Source organism: Mustela nivalis (genome assembly GCF_964662115.1).
Source record: "Mustela nivalis genome assembly, chromosome: 7".
NCBI classification, from domain to species: Eukaryota; Metazoa; Chordata; class Mammalia; order Carnivora; family Mustelidae; genus Mustela; species Mustela nivalis.
The window spans coordinates 137,103,687-137,119,635 of record NC_139026.1 but is presented as its reverse complement, the minus strand read 5'-3'; positions in this window follow the sequence as shown (position 1 = coordinate 137,119,635).

Sequence of the window (15,949 nt, the reverse complement as noted above, 5' to 3'; positions counted from 1 at the left end):
GTCTTGGATGGCATCTCCAGCAGGTCTGCATCTCTTCTGCCATAACTTTAGTGCTATTGGAGCAGGTCCCCTGGGCCCAGCTTCTACCAGATGACCCTGGCTCTGTCCTTCAGCCTGGGGATAGAAGTGACTTCCCGCCTCCGCTGATCACTCAGCTGCTTCACCACTCCCAATTGGTTTCTTGGCTTTTCCATTATCTATGCCCCTGCCTTGCTATATTAAATTCTTAGAGTAGTTCTCATTTTTTTGATTGGACCCCAATGACTATAGCTATCTATCCATTTGCTTTAGGGTCAAAGAACCAACACCTTCCCCAGAGCTTGAGTGGGACACTGCTGTACAACATGGTCATTCTGTTGGGTAGACTTCCTCTTGGTGCTTTGGACAGGATCATGTCTCCAAAGTTGACAACCATGACACAAGTGCTATCTGGCTAGCTACCTAATCCTTCGGCCTTTTTTTTCTTTTTTTTTTTTTTTAAAGATTTTGTTTATTTATTTGACAGAGAGATCACAAGTAGGCAGAGAGGCAAGCAGACAGAGAGGAGGAAGCAGGCTCCCTGCTGAGCAGAGAGCCCGATGCAGGGCTTGATCCCAGGATCCTGAGATCATGACCTGAGCCCAAGGCAGAGGCTTAACCCACTGAGCCACCCAGGCGCCCCTTCTTCTGGCCTTTTGAGAGTACAAGAAACAACATTCAAACAGATTTGTTGATAGAGAAAAGTCATAATTAGGAACAGCAGCTAATTCCTTGCCTCACTGACCAGAAGATCCCAGGAGGATAAAGGAAGATAAGGCAGAATAGATCAGCAAAGGCTGATAAATCCTCAGTGTGGGGGGAATTTAGAAAATTCTGCCTGGCTTTTAGAAAAAAAAAAAATTTATAAACACTTTTTCCTTTAATTCACAAGGGGAAGGAAGACTACATACATAAGGTATTTGTGATGGAAGTACTTACTAAAATAAACCTAAATGTCCAACAATTATAAAATTCAGATCTTCATCGTGAGAAACTTTACTCCATGGGCTAGTTCACAGCCAGTAGCGAAAATAATTATGACGGTGACATAGCAACTTGGGAACCGTTCAAGGCAGTGTTCAATAAGAACTCACAGAGCCACATCACGTAGCTTCTCTGTGATCACAGACATTTGAAAATCACAACCACGTATAAAGAAACTAGAGGGTGTGGGGAAGCGTGAGTTGGTAGGTAGGTGACATCGCAGAAGTGGAGTATTTGTTCCACAATTGTCCTTTTTTTTTTTTTTAATAAGGATGTTTATAAATAATATTCTTCTCTTCACTTTTCTTTTCCTCCCTTTTCTGTTCCTTTCCTATCTACAGTCAGTCCTGCCACCCAAAGTGAAAACAGGAAAAGGACAGGAAGGGGAGAGAAGCAGCCAGTCACCAGGACCTGGGGCAGGTTGAAGGGGTCACGAAGGTAGCAGAAAGAATAAAAGAAGACATACTGAGGCACAGATAAGAGGAACTCTTAGTGACTCTCGGGTCCCATGTAGACACAAGAACATGCACGATTTTATATTGGAGCAGAATCATATGCTGTAGCTTTCATGTTCAATGTGTCACACACACTTCCGAATCCGGTCCCCCGGAATCCGCACTGGAGGTGGCAGACCTCCTTTCCTGCCGCTGTTCACAGGGGAATCTGGATCTGAGAGATGTGGAGTGACCTGCTCTAGTGTTCATGGCTGGAAACATCTTCTTTGACTCTGAGTTTAGGGCACATGGTTTCTTCCAAACGACTAAGATGGTGGTCGACCATCCAGTGTCGCCATCGACCAGAGCTGCTGCTTCTCTTGTGTAACCTGAAGACCTCCTCCTGAGTCTCCTTGAGCTGTATGGCTGGGACATAGCTTTTGTGCCTGCTCCACTGTCTGGATCAAAGTGGTCTCTGTGGTGGGATCTTCTTAGCTTCCACTGGGCAGGGGTCCTGTTGGCTGCAGTCCGCTTGCTCTCTGCAAGTAGGTTCCTAGGCTGGAGAGGACCAGCTCAGGGAGAGCAGCCAGCTGCTCTTAGGAAGGGATGCGTATTATCAGAGAACTTCTGGCAAGAGCGGGGAGGGTCAGGACCTACTCACAGGGCAGTTGTAGGATTAAATTTTTTTTTAATGCATGTATTGGATTTAGCGCAGTGCTGGGCACAGAGAAAGTTGACTAGCTACCCGGTACTAAGAGTCTCACTGGTAGTAAAAATGGCAAAAGCAGCAATTAACTAGGCATCAGGGTTAAAAAAAGCCCCATGACAAGGTTTTCTTCAGAAATTAGGAGCAAGGAGAATGGTTTTGTTCCTTTCTTCTCCCAGATACTTCTTTGATTCATGGTTCTCAGTCACTCGTGTGCTTTCTTTCTTGCCCAAGCTGCAAGAAGACCCAATGAGTCCAGTGGCTTTTCAGTCCTTTCTGCTCCATCTCTCTGCCTCTTTGTATCTTACTTCCTAGCTTAGGTATCATAAATTGTTTAATATTCAATCTGTTTTGGGGCAAGGTGGAATAGAAATTAATTGCTTATAAAGTAAATCAGGTAGTGACCAAACGTAGCTCAGCAAAGGCATCTATACAAAGGCATGACCTTTGAGTCCCTGTGAGATGGCGAACCAATGAATTTACACAGTGAGAGTTCATCTAGTGAAAAGAATTTACTTCTTAAATTACTAATAATTTGCTTACTGATAATTTACTTACTAAATAAACAATATTTAGTGTTATTAATTTAGTTATTGCCCAGTTAACGATTCCCAACAATAAAAAGATTGACCTTAACAGAGCTATATTTTCCTAAATTTCTCACTCATGTTACTCCCTGATGAAACAGGTTCATGCTTCATTGACAAAGCAGCTGTGGGGTGTATGTGTGTGTGTGTGTGTGTGTGTGTGTGTATCCTTCTCCTCAATATGGTCCACCTATATTCCAAGGCCCTCTTCCTATCTTACCACCATCCAGCTGGTCATTCTTTTATTAGTTTGGCAGGCATTTACTGAGTACCTGCTGTATGCCAGCCTGCATGTTATATACAGCAAGTTCCCTCCCTGCCCCCAGGCTTTCAAGCACTGCATGGTCAAATCCTCCTTCTAATCCTAAGTGTGGTTAGTGCCTGAGCCATTTATCTTAGGCTTGATATCTGCTGTGTAGCTTTGTAAATTGCTTTTTTATGAATGGAATCCTGTATTTCTCATCAGAGTGTGGTCCTCTCTCGAGCAAGAACCTTATCTTATGAATCTTTGCAGTCTCAGAACCTACCTAGTACATTGTCTCACACACATTAGGTTCTCAATAAATGGTTTTATTAGTATTGATATTATGTCCTTACGGTAAGCTATAAGACAAGAAATGGATAGCACATGAGAAGTGAAATTTGATGGCTTCAAATTCAGAAAATTTTTCATGTCAACATATTAAAGAATATCCTAGGCCCAAGGTTAGAGGCTTATAGGAGAGTCCAAACCACAGATTAGAAAGACTGCAGGCAAACCTCTGATCAAAAGCTGGCTGCATGTGTCTACAGGTTAGTCTGCAGCCTGAGCTGTACTGGCACAGGTGAATGGCCCAGCACCACATTTAAGGGGGCACTGTCTAAGAGAGCATGGTAAAGTGGTAATGACAGTGGTTGGGATTGTCCCTTCTGAGAATGGACAAGCATGTCATGAACAAAACCATTACTAAGCACTGAAGCTGAAGAGAACTTGTCCTGTATGTTGGCCAAGGAAAACCCATCTTTTATAGCAGGAGAGATGGAAAATGATAGTTGCCGAGCAAAGCCCATTCATCTGGATGCAAAATCGACTGGCTAGTAAGACCAGTGGTGTTTAGTTTGGAGGTGGATGTGATGCGAAGTAAGGAAAGACATAAATATCTCTGGGGAAGAGAAAGCCAATATCTCCATGCGTGTAGCATCATAGCAGCCAAATGTTTTCATGGACTCCAGTGGTCAGGACTCCCGGAGCACCTCTTAGGAAGAAAGCTTTTTGGTTTTGTTAGACCAAGTCAAAGACTCAGAAGCTCTATCACTGAACTGCCAAAAACTTGACACAGAGTCCTTTCACATCATTGGGCATTCTCAAATCTGACCTATCATCAGACTTAACACCTGTGACATTAAAAAAAAATTTAAACATTTTAAAAAAATGTGAAAAGCTGATTCTTGGACCTCCCCTCCAGAGATTTTGACTTAGTAGATATTTTTAAGAACAGCTCAGGTGATTCTGGAAATTGACTGGGTTTGCAGTCCACTGATCAGGAGCTCTGTCCTTTGTACTACCCTTTGCTGGGGGCTATAAAATTGGGATAAGACTGTTGCCGCTGGCCCACCTTCAATGACTAATTGAATGAGTAATTGGGAAGTATAAAACTTGCACATATGAACAAAGAGAGGATACTGACAGTGAGAAAGGGGACCTCAAGGTGGACTTAAATTCTTCTCAGGATGTCCCTGGACTAGATAAGGGGCAGGACATCCCCAAAACACAGAAATAACAAAGCCATGGAAAGAGAAAGAGCCAGGAGCAGGGAGTAGGGCCAGCTGATTGGGGGGGAAGGGCACACATACTGGGGCAGATGGAAATAAATCTGGTTTATGCATATTTAACAAGTGGCTGTGTAATTTTTGAAGAACACTATTCTGAGACACTGACCCTGTGGAAAGTGTGACTTGAACCAATAATTGCCAACCAAGTTGGAGTTATAAGACATTGTAATTGTTGGTTTGATTTCACAATGTCCTACTTTTCCCTTCCATATCTCTCCGAAGAGCTCATCAGAATGGAATCCACTCCTGAAGTAGATCAAGTTTTCTTTTTGTGAGGCTTTGTAAATGCTTCTTGAAATTGCCCAACTCCAAGATGAAATAGCACTCTGGTAAAAAAAAAAAAAAAAAAAAGTCTACAAACCACATTTCCACCTGGGTACACCCTGCTTAAGAGATGTCACATCTGCCCAGCCATTTCCACATGGGAATATGGGGGAAAGGACATCTATCGCTGAATGTCACGTTAGTCCTCAGGGCCTACTTCAGTCCTAATGAGACCTCATGCTGTTGGTGGTGGCTTAGGAAATGTGTTTCGCAAAGTTTGCTGAAGCTCTACTGTGGGCTAGTCACCATGATGAGTCCGGGATGGAGAATAAAAGGTTCTCCCTTGGGGAGCTCACTTTCTTGCTCATTAGATTTAATTCTGTATTTGGATGTGAGTCTAGGAACCTTGACAGGCTCAGAAAGACCAGAAGAACTGAAGATGGTGAACGGTAAGTGGAAGCAAGGGATAAGACACCAAACATGGTCAAGAAGGGTCCCCTCGGCTGAAGTTTGGGCACCATTCACTGGTATGTTTGACTTTGGCCATGGAAGCGAGGCAGATACCAAGACAACAGGAATAGAATGGGCAAGAGTTTTGAAGAAATTTCTCCCTCGCCCGCTGCATCAGCAATGACTGTCATAACTGACTCTTTTCAGCCATGGCTTTGGTTTTTAAGAGGCAGGGATGGAAAACAGGAAGGCAAGAACATGAACAATTCAAGTAGGTAATAGAAATGAACCCCAGGGAAAAGTTAAGTGACTCTGACTCTTTTCAGGAGAAGAAAAGGCAGAAAAGGGATTTAATCAAGCATTTAAATATAGGAGAGTTATTTTAAGGCAAGAACACTTCTCCATCTTAAAGTGGTTTAAATGAGAGGAAATGGCTTTAATTTCAAGAAGAGAAGCTAATTTACTTATAAGGAAAACTCTCTGACTTGAAGGATGGTTACAGATCAGATAACGGAGGCTTTGATGGACTCTCCCTTCCAAGAGACCTTTAAGATTAGGAGAACAAGACTTTTCTCTGGAGTGATGGGACTCTGGCCAGGGAAAGATGAGCTGGTAGGGACCGCACCCTTAAAAGCATGGAGGTTTGGACTCTGGCATCCTCGAGAATGAAGGTGGTATTTACCACAACCGCAGCAGTGGCTTCAATCATGGGTCATTTTTATCTAGTGCTTTCCACGAGCCAGTTTCAACTCTGTCAGTATATACGTTAACTCCCATAATCCTCAAGACAGCCCTACAAGGCAAGTTACTACCCCCATATTACATGTCTGGGCACACGGAGTTAAGCTGCTTGTTCAAGGTCACAGGTTGGGAGGGGCAGAATCAGGTCAGGGGCCCGGAAGTCAGTTTCTGAATGAGGAATGTGAACCCATCCCGGAGATCTATATCTCCCCTGTGGCTCCAAACAAGCCACCCCCCTTTCAAATCTCTGACTCAGTTCTCCCAAAAGCCCAGAATAAGAAGTGCTTTATTTGCACTGTATTCTGTTCTCTATGAATTGTGATTGAGGAAAGAAATTCTTTTAAGACCGGGCCTTTCCGCTGGACCTTTCTCTTCTATCCAAACAGTGAACATGCAACAATGGTGTGACCCACAACACGTGGCTCACCCCCTGATCCAGCCTGGGGTCCACTGATGGCTGCAAACTGGGGTCCAAGTCCTATATGAATTTACCTCCACGTGCCTTCCTCCAAAAATTATGTAAGTCAGCTCAGGGCTAAAATCAATTCTCAGTTTCAAGCAAACCAAATTCCCAAAGGACTTCCAGATAGAGTGACCTATTGTTAAGCAGACTCTATGGGAGGCTCTGTTGGCATCCAGTGTCAGGTAAGATCAGACAAGTTAAGGTAAAGAACGAAGTTCTCTTACTGTGGGCATTTTTGAGGAGTGAGACGGGGTCTCCACCCATCAAAGCTAGGCTGTTTTCAGGTTGGGGAATGGGGTGCAAATGAAGGAAGAATGATTAAAGAGGCCTTTGTTCCTGATTATGAAGGCCAGTTGTCCTCAACGAGAGACAAATGGGAAAACTGATGGAAAGCGTCATGGCCTTCTGGCCAATTTCAGAAAAAGAGAACACGAGAAATGAAGGCCAGATTTTCATCATGCCTCCTCTTAACTTGGACCACCCTAATCGGGGTCCAGCGTGCTAATGATTAACCATAATTCACAGGGTTTTATTTCTAAAATGACCTCTATTCAGAAGAAAGCTATCATTTAGGAACGTTTGGTGTTTGGGGTTTTCATTTCTGTACCCCTCGCCCCGCTCAAGTTTGCTCCATAGGGAATTCATCTTTCAGTTCCTACTTCAGGAAAATGAGTCAAAAGGGCTAGGGTCGGACTCGCGACTCTCAGAACGTCCCTGTGCTCAAGTTCAAGATCCTGCCTAAAGGATGGGTGAGGCCACCTGTGATTCTGAGTGAAGCTACCAGTGAGAACCCAGCAGAGGGAGGCAGGGACACCAGCTTGGCTGGTCCACCGCGCCTCACACCAGTAAGATCAGACCCTCATACCCTAGTGTAACACCTCAGAGTAGACTGGCCAGGAGCCTCCTCGGGCTCTGTGTCCACTGTGTCCCCCCGGAGATGGTGCCGAATCTGTGGAGTTTGGGCAGCAGGTCAGAAGGATCCAGCAGCATATGGACGTCCGCTAGCGGTGTGAGAGTAAAGGTCCATTGCCTTTGTGGCCATTCACCTCCTGTTACCGTCAAACAGGCCCTGGGTTGGATTCCCAGTGATGAAAAAAAAACAGAGTGATCAGCACAGATGGTGTAGGCAAGAGAAAGCCTAAGAGGGACAGACAATGGAGGGAACTGATGGGACCTTGTGTCACAATGTCTGAGGTTCTTAAACCTTAGGGGGGCACCAGCCTTTCAAGAATCACTGAAATCATGCATTCTTTCTTCACAAAAAAATATACCACACATACCCACAGCACCTTGCACACGGTTTCATGGGGGCTTTCAGTGGCAACCTGAAGCCCAGCTTTGGACATGAACATGAGCCCCAGGAAGGAATCCCTGCCCGTAGGGTCAGACACACTATCTCTGTGAAGCCAGGTAGAGTTTGGGCGCTGGCTCTGTCAGCTTTCCTTCCAAAATGCTTACTGTTCAGTCTTAAGAGTCCTAGGGAGAATAGAATACTCTGGTTCTGGTGACAGATCTGGCCTGCGTTCCAGCTCAGTGAACAAGCTGTATGACGTCAGCCGAGGTACTTAACTTAGTGGAACCTTAGTTCTCTCATCTGAAGAATGGGGATCATGGTAATACGTACAGTGTGGGGTTGTTTGAAGGTTTTTTAAAAAAATATTTTATTTATTTATTTGACAGAGAGAGAGAGAGAACACAGGCAGGGAGAGCGGCAGGCAGAGGGAGAAGCAGCAGCTCCCCACTGAGCAGGGAGCCTGATGCAGGGCTCTATCCCAGAAGCCCTGTACTATGACCTGAGCCGAAGGCAGCCACTTAACTGACTGAGCCACCCAGATGCCCCGGATTGTTTGGAAATTTAAATGAGCAGACCAAGTGCTCAGATGGTACTAGCTAGAATCTGGTCCAGTCAAAATCCCACCACCCATAAAGTGACCATGAAATGGTCCGGGCTTGAGATCATGGGAGGCTGCATTGGCAGTCCCCAGACGTGACAGGAACCACCAGACTTGCGCTCAGGATAGGCCTCCCGTCGGCCACAACCTCTGTGTGCTGTTTTGTGAGGGGACAGGAGTGGCAAAGAAGGGGCCCATGGCCTCTGGGGAGGCTGAGTTGGGGCCATATAAGGAAATCTAGGGTCTTGGGGCAATTCTACACCCCTGGGAAGCGTGAGCACCACAGAACCCCGCTATGGGACCAGTCAAGCACACGGTGATGCGGTCGAAATGCTTGGGAACCTCGCTGCAGCCTCGCTCTGCACTTGCTGCGAAAGCAAACAAAAAGGGAAAATGTGCAAGGAGACGTCTCAGCCTTGCAGTAACTGCATTCCCCAGGGCCGCCTTCCTGCGTGGCTCCCGGGGATCATCACGAAAGCTTAGGCACCCAGGAATTTCCAGGTCAAGGGACTAAGGCCGTTTCCAGGGGCACAACTCACGGTGTCCCATTTTGGAATATCTCCCTGACAGCATCCATCGGAACGAGCCACGTTTCTCCCATCCGCTCTTTGTATTTAAGACGACCAAACGCCAAAGGGTGAAGAGAACAGGGAGGCGAGGGCGGAGGGCGACGGAGGAGGGGCAGGAGCTGGAGGGGACCTTGCGGAAGGACAGGAGGCAGGCGGCACCCCTCCCTCCCACTCTGCAGGGTGCGTAGACGAGGTTTGCTCTCCGAGTTCCGGGGTAGTTGAGATTTTGCTCCTGTGGTTCCCTAGATGCGGATCCAGCGCTGATCCCCCCAGCCCGTGGGGACTTAGGAAACAATTGCAGGCTGGAATCAAACTAATCTGTCTTCTCCTGAGCAAAGCCTTTCCTCCCTGCTGCCAGCAGGAATGGGACAGGGCTGAGCCCGGCTGGTGCCAAAGTCAGGGCCCGGGGAAGGTGCGCCCAGCGGGCGGCGCGCAGGTCACTCACCGGGAGGGGCGGAAGGCATATGGCTCAGAAGTAATTAAGGAGGAGAATAATCCCTCAGAATGGCAGCGAGTCCTGGAGACTTCATTCCAAATCTGCTTTTTTCTTCCCTTGAAAGTCACCGTGGGACAAAATCCTCTGCCTAGGAGGGAGAACAGAGGGACCTCACGGCAGCCAGCGCAACCCCAGACCCTTGTCCCAGGATGGACACAGGTCACTGCAGGATGATCATTCTGGGTCCCCCCCACCCCCCACCCAGAGGAAATCTGACTGGAAATATTCCAGCTGGTGGCCCGGAGGGCCCTCCCACATGGCAAACCACACTGTGTAGAGAGCATTTACAAAAGCTCTGTTGATCCCATGCAGACTGAGGAGGTTTAACCTGGAGACTCTGAGGCAGCAGGCAAGAAATGGGGGGCAAGTTCATTGGCAGATCCCCCCTGAGCCTGCACAGCGGGTCCCACCTGATCTCTGGGAGCTGGGAAGGCCGGGGAGGCCGCAGCTGGGAATGCCCCTGACCCAGGCGGCTGGAAAGAGGCTGAAGTGAGGAGAGCTCAACCCCAGTCTCTAGACGCTTGAGGAAAAGGAGTAAACATTCAGGCCAGGAAAAAGGTGGGGCTTCTCATTGTGGAGCTCAGGAAAGGCTGGTTCGCTTTGAAGCAAGGAATGCAGCTGGCATCTTCCCATCTCGGGGCAAAGTCTTGCTTTTCCCTGGGAAGCGGGTCGAAGATCCAAAAGGCGCAGGTGCCAGGGCCTGAAGCACTCAGGCGAGGCTGGCCGGATGCCGACACGGCGAGACTGCCGGCTGCGGGCCCGGGGTAAGAAACTCAGGAAAGGCCCCTTCCTTACAAAGCCAAGAACATCACATGCGTACACACGTGCTTACACAGACACACACACACACCCTCACAGGCACACCACACACGCAGATCTCCTACACACCACAGATGCATACATACCACACACACAGCACACACAGTCACACGCATTCCACACCACAGACACACCACAGGCTCATGCACCGCATGCCGATACCACACCACACGCACACGTAGTCCGAGGCCCACTCTGGGGAAACAAAGTGCTCCACATGGAAGGGCTTCGACAACAGGCAGACCCCCTGCCCTCAGCGTGCCCCCTGCTGGTTCCGAGGTACAGAACTTGAGCTCTGGAAGTGGACAGACATGTTCAAGTCCTGCTTCTACTGTATGTACCACATCTTGGGCGCCTCTGCCCACTTCCAGAGCTCAAGTTCTGTACCTCGGAACCATATGGCTATTGTTCTGGGTGATTCTGACTGCCCTTGAGAAAAAGCTCTATGACAAAATGTATCAGGGAGTCTAGGGAGTGAGATCAAGCCAATGGATGTGGTATCAAATTTGTTTCTAATTAAATCTGGTACAGAGTTTTAAAAATATATTATCATACACCGAGTTGCAAAAAAAAGAAAGTTTCCCAATGCCACAGCCACAGCCACCAGTTTCTCAGAGGGTTTTCACATCAAGCTGTCCTTGTAATCTCTAAATGTAGAGAGAGACCCAACTGTAGAACTGAATTAACTCCAGAGCTCCTCACTGCTCTTTTAGTCAGGAGCTAGAAAGAGCTCGCCCTCCCTTTGTGAGGACCATTTGTCTGAAAAATATCTAGTTGTTGAAGAGCCGACAACATTAGAACTTAAAACCAGTCATGGCCAAAAGCTGCCCATGCCGCCATCTTGTCCTTCACTGATACTCTGTATTATTAGTGTGTCACCCAACGATGTTGGTATCAATAGAATGTACTCATGTGATGTTTCCAAAGAAGTGGCAGTCATTTGCTCCTGTCACTTGGGTGGCTCCCCCTCTCTCACCCCCATGCTGAGATGGCCCTGTGACCTATCGCAGTCAGACGTTAGAAGTAGTCTTGGGTTCATGCCACGTGCATGTGTTCTAGACTCTGCCTCCTACAAGCCCTCAGTTTGTGCCAAGCTGTATACAGTAACAGGGCCCAGTAGACCAGAGATAATACTGAAGGCAAAAATTTGACTTTATTTAAAAAAAAAAAATGGAATCAATGAAGTAAGAATCACCAAGGAGGTGCAGCTGGGCCCTTGTAATTGTGATGCCTGCCTCCCTGGTGAGCCTTCTCTTTCACAGCTACTTTAGGCCAGCCTAAAAGGACCTGCTCTTTTTTAAAGCTTTGGCCCAAGTGTGGATATAAAGTCTTTTCATTCATTTCTTACAGTTCATTTGCAATAATGCTGGAATAGTAAACAGTAAAAAACCAGTAAATAGTAAAAAAAAAAAAAAAGTAAAAAGTTTTTGGATGACAAAAGAGAAATAAACAAAGAAACTAACAACCAGACCATGCGGCATTAAAAAACTGTCATCTCACCCTTCGTAGGATGCCTACTTCTTTTTCCTGCTTCCTGCCTGTCTCCAAAGGGCTGAGATTATCTTTGTTGCCGAGAATTATCACTGATTGCACTCAGGCCCCTTAAAATCCAAACTCATGGGACGAAGATCTAGAGAGACATGTCCGAAGATCCCTTTACTCTTGCCCAGATGATCCATTAATTCATTGCTTTACCCATCAGATCTTTATTGAGCATTTACTATGTGCTCAACATTTGGATGGGCTCTGAAGATAAAGCGGTGGACAAGCAACATTTCTGTCACTTGGAGCTGCATTCAGCAGTCTCTGGGGTTCCTTCACAAGCCATGCTTCCATTATGAATAATTTTGATGTTCCTACAGAAGTTTCCCTTGGCTGTTGACTGATTCGTTTCAGATCACTTCAGTCTTCGTGTGAAGGGTCAAACTCCGAATTTAATCCTCAGAAAGACTCCCAAAGCCTACTTTTGTTGGATGGCGTGGGTTGCCTTTGTTCTATATGTCAAAAGCACGGGCAGTGCCAACAAACTCTCTGAGAAGAGATTTACTTTTTTTTGAAGTATGTTTTGTGATTCCTCATTACAATTCATTAACCATCATGGCCATACCTGTACCACAAATCGTCCTCTGAGTTTCCAAAGGAATCCCACTGGCCTTGGAAATTTGTTAACCAGATATCTATACCAAAATACCAACAGTTCAGGAAGTTCAGGGGTCAAGGCCAAGGAAACTCCAGCTCTCAATTCAAATCGGAGACCATGGACCAGGCTTATGTGGGGTATGGGGTGAGAAAAGTGCCAGAAGCCCTAAGACCCAAACCTGGGGACTGCTTTATACAAAGCTGTAGAGTCAAGGTCAAGTTGGAGGTCTATAGGACAAGGCATCAAGATGAGGAATTCTAAACCTCTATGTCAGGGGAAGATGAGGATCCAGGATGATATAGGGCATGGAGCCAAAGTGGCTGTTACCTTGACATTGACTGAGAAGCCAGACTCTGCTGCTCTTTGATCTCTCATGAATCTGGAGTGGCTACACGCAGGTCAACAGGACGCTGGGCACAGCTCAGGATTGGGATGCCTCGGTTTGGTGTAAGGGCTTTTTACATTTCAGTAGTCCTCATACCCACACCTTCCCTAGAGGTCATCCCCAAAGCCCTAGCTCTGTGGTTGACCTCTCCCCCATAGCACCATGGGATTTTCAGAGGTCCCAGTCATACCCATTATTTCTACCAAATAGAAGGACCAAAAAAATAATGGACATGATTTGATTCCATTTTTCTTAAGTTTCTCATGATGGTTCCCATAAATTTACAGCAAGTTCAATCTTATATTTTCCCACGTATTCTAGACTATACTGTATTCATTATCTGACTGCTAAGAGGCTAACTTCCCACTGGGTTACTAATTACTATTTTTATTGCATTCAAGAGACTTCGTAATTTTCTTTCTTTCTTTTTTTTTTTTTTTTGGTGACTTGTTTTGCCTTATAATTAGATGTCGTGAATAAATTAGAAGAGTTTTAATGTGATCTTGGGGTCTTCTTCATTAATAACACTGAAAGATGAAAGGATCAAAGAGCCAGTAGGATAAAAATATAGGATATAATTTTTACCTCATTCTCCTAGCATAGTGGTTCTCAAGCTGTGGTTGATGAACCTCTGAGGGTTGCTGAGACCCTTCCAGGAGTCCATGGAGCCAAAACTATCTTCCTAATGATACTAAAATGCTATTTACCTTCTCCACTCTCTTGACATTCATACGGAAGCAATGGTGGGTACAACTGTTGATGTCTTAGCACAAACCAGTCATTAGTCATTAAATTCCTCCTCATCAAAAACTCAGAGGGGGAAAAAGAGCCTCAATTAAGGACACCCTAGATGAAGCAGTAAAATTTCTAATTTTTTTACACCCTGGACAGATCTTTCTTCATGCTTAGTGTTCGAATACAACAGAATATTAATAGATCATTGATATGGTTTTGGATTCTACACTGCAACTGATCTTTAAGAAACTGCCATTGGTTAAATTTTGACGTAGTTACAAAGAATATCCACAATTATCTGAAAAGGCTAGTCAAATGTTCTTCCCTTTTCAGGCTACTGTAGCAAATATCCAGCAAATAAGCCAGACATGAAGGAGGTTTGCAAAAATGTAAAACAACGCTACTCTCCTCCTAATTATTTTTATTTTGGAAAACACAAGCTTTTGGGGGTACTCAGTCATTTCTAAGAGTATAATGAGGTCCTTAGAACAGAACAGTTGAAAATTTATGCTCTAAGATGCACACACATATACTTTCCTCTGTTCTTAGCAGGCCAAAGAAAATCTTGCCTGATTCACTAAGAAGCAGAAGTCCTTGAACTATAGAATCCATCTGCACTAATGAGAGCCAGAATGACATCCTCATCTCCACAGCGTCCAAAAGAGCATGTCCAAGAGCAGCAGTTTGTGATTCAAAGGATGGATGCTGCCAGCACCTTCACAATATCAAGATTGCTCTGAATTATAGAATCTGTTCTATCCTCTCTTTTCTTAAAGTCACATTTCCTCATTTTTACATAATGCCATGGACAACTGGGCCTAGCCTTTCTCCTGATGTGCTTGCTACTCTAGCCTTCAGGAGAAAAGTTCTAACATCTCCTATGTACAAAAATAGTGTCTGAGACAGGGAATAAATTCTAGAGTACTTTAGAGAGCCAAGAAAGATACGTGACTCCCTTCTACGATGTACCCCTTGAGACTTTCACCAGTACCTATAATATAGATTGGGCCCAAGTGCAGAACTAAATAGGTCTGCAAACCAGATGTGGTGACCGCCATGGGTATTAGCCAACAACAGGCATCATGAGGCTCCATATTTTGCCTCAACCTTTTGTCACCAGCACAGGGTTCTGGATCAGTGGTTCTCTAAGTGTGGTTCCTAGACCAGCAGCATCCACCTTACCTGGGAACTCATGGGGAATACAAATTCTTGGTCTGCAACCCAGACTTCCTGATTCCACCCTGAGAGTAGACTCTGGCGGTCGGTGTTGGAACGAGTCCCCAGGTAACTCTGATGCACATCAGATTTGAGGACCACAGTTCTAAACCACCAAGGGAAGGGGGTTAGGCTCATCTCAGACACCTCCCACCCACTTCAGGGGAGCTTATCCTTTTCCTAGTTGTGCTCTTCAACTCCAGCTATCTTTCCTCCTTCACACTAGGACAGGAGGATTTTCATCTCCCTGCCAACCCTTCCCAAACTGAAATGTGAGCACATAAGGTTTAAAGCATCAACTCTCATTTCCTCTGAGTGAGAAACTCAGAAGCGCTGAGTCAGAGACTGACTACCTTAGCTTTGCTCTTTGTCTGTGATACTTACCTTGAAGTTCCAGCTCTTTCATGGTTTTTTTCCTCTTTGCACGAGTATTCATCTTTAATCTCTCTTCAGCCTATGCATAACTAACAGAAATATTCCTTCCTAACTGGGCAAGTGAATCTTGCACTGTTGCTTTAATTTCTCTTGCCAATTTTAGAGCAAGAGTTGCAGAAAAGATCGCTTTGTATTCACTTCTTGTAACACTGAGGAAAAGGAGGAGGAGCTTAGTGGCCAGCCTGTTGGGTTCTCTAGGCTAGGACCAAGTTGTCAACTTGCTTCTGAGGCTAATTCAGCATCTGGGGTAGAGCTGCTAAGCCTAGTTGGCTGCATAAGAAAAAATATGACCAGCCAGTCAAATGCATTGCCTCTACTAGAAGAATAATTCACATTTTGGGTTCTCCTTTTGGGGAGGGAATGAGAAGTCTAACGCCCACAGGAAGCACAGCACTGGCTTAGAGAGCCACATGGATTGGAACTCAAGAAACCATGGCCACAGTCTTCAACTCCACCCCACTAGCACTGCACAGACACAAGGGCAATACCGCTGAGGACCTCCAAACCGCCTCCAGATATGGGCAATTCTGAATGTTCCTGCACTGAGGGATGCTGCTGGTATAGTTCACTGAGGGCACCAAGCAAGACTTAACTTCAGAGACTAATCTTTCTTCTAAGGTGTGCCATTGGTTGCCACTTCTGTTTTTTTTTTTTTAAGTTTTTTTTTTTTTTTTAATTTGACACAGAAAGAGAGCTCACAAGCAAGAAGAGAGGCAGGCAGAGAGAGATGAGGGAAGCAGGCACCCCGCCGAGCAGAGAGCCTAATGCGGGGCTCAAACCTAGGACCCTGAGACCACGACCTGA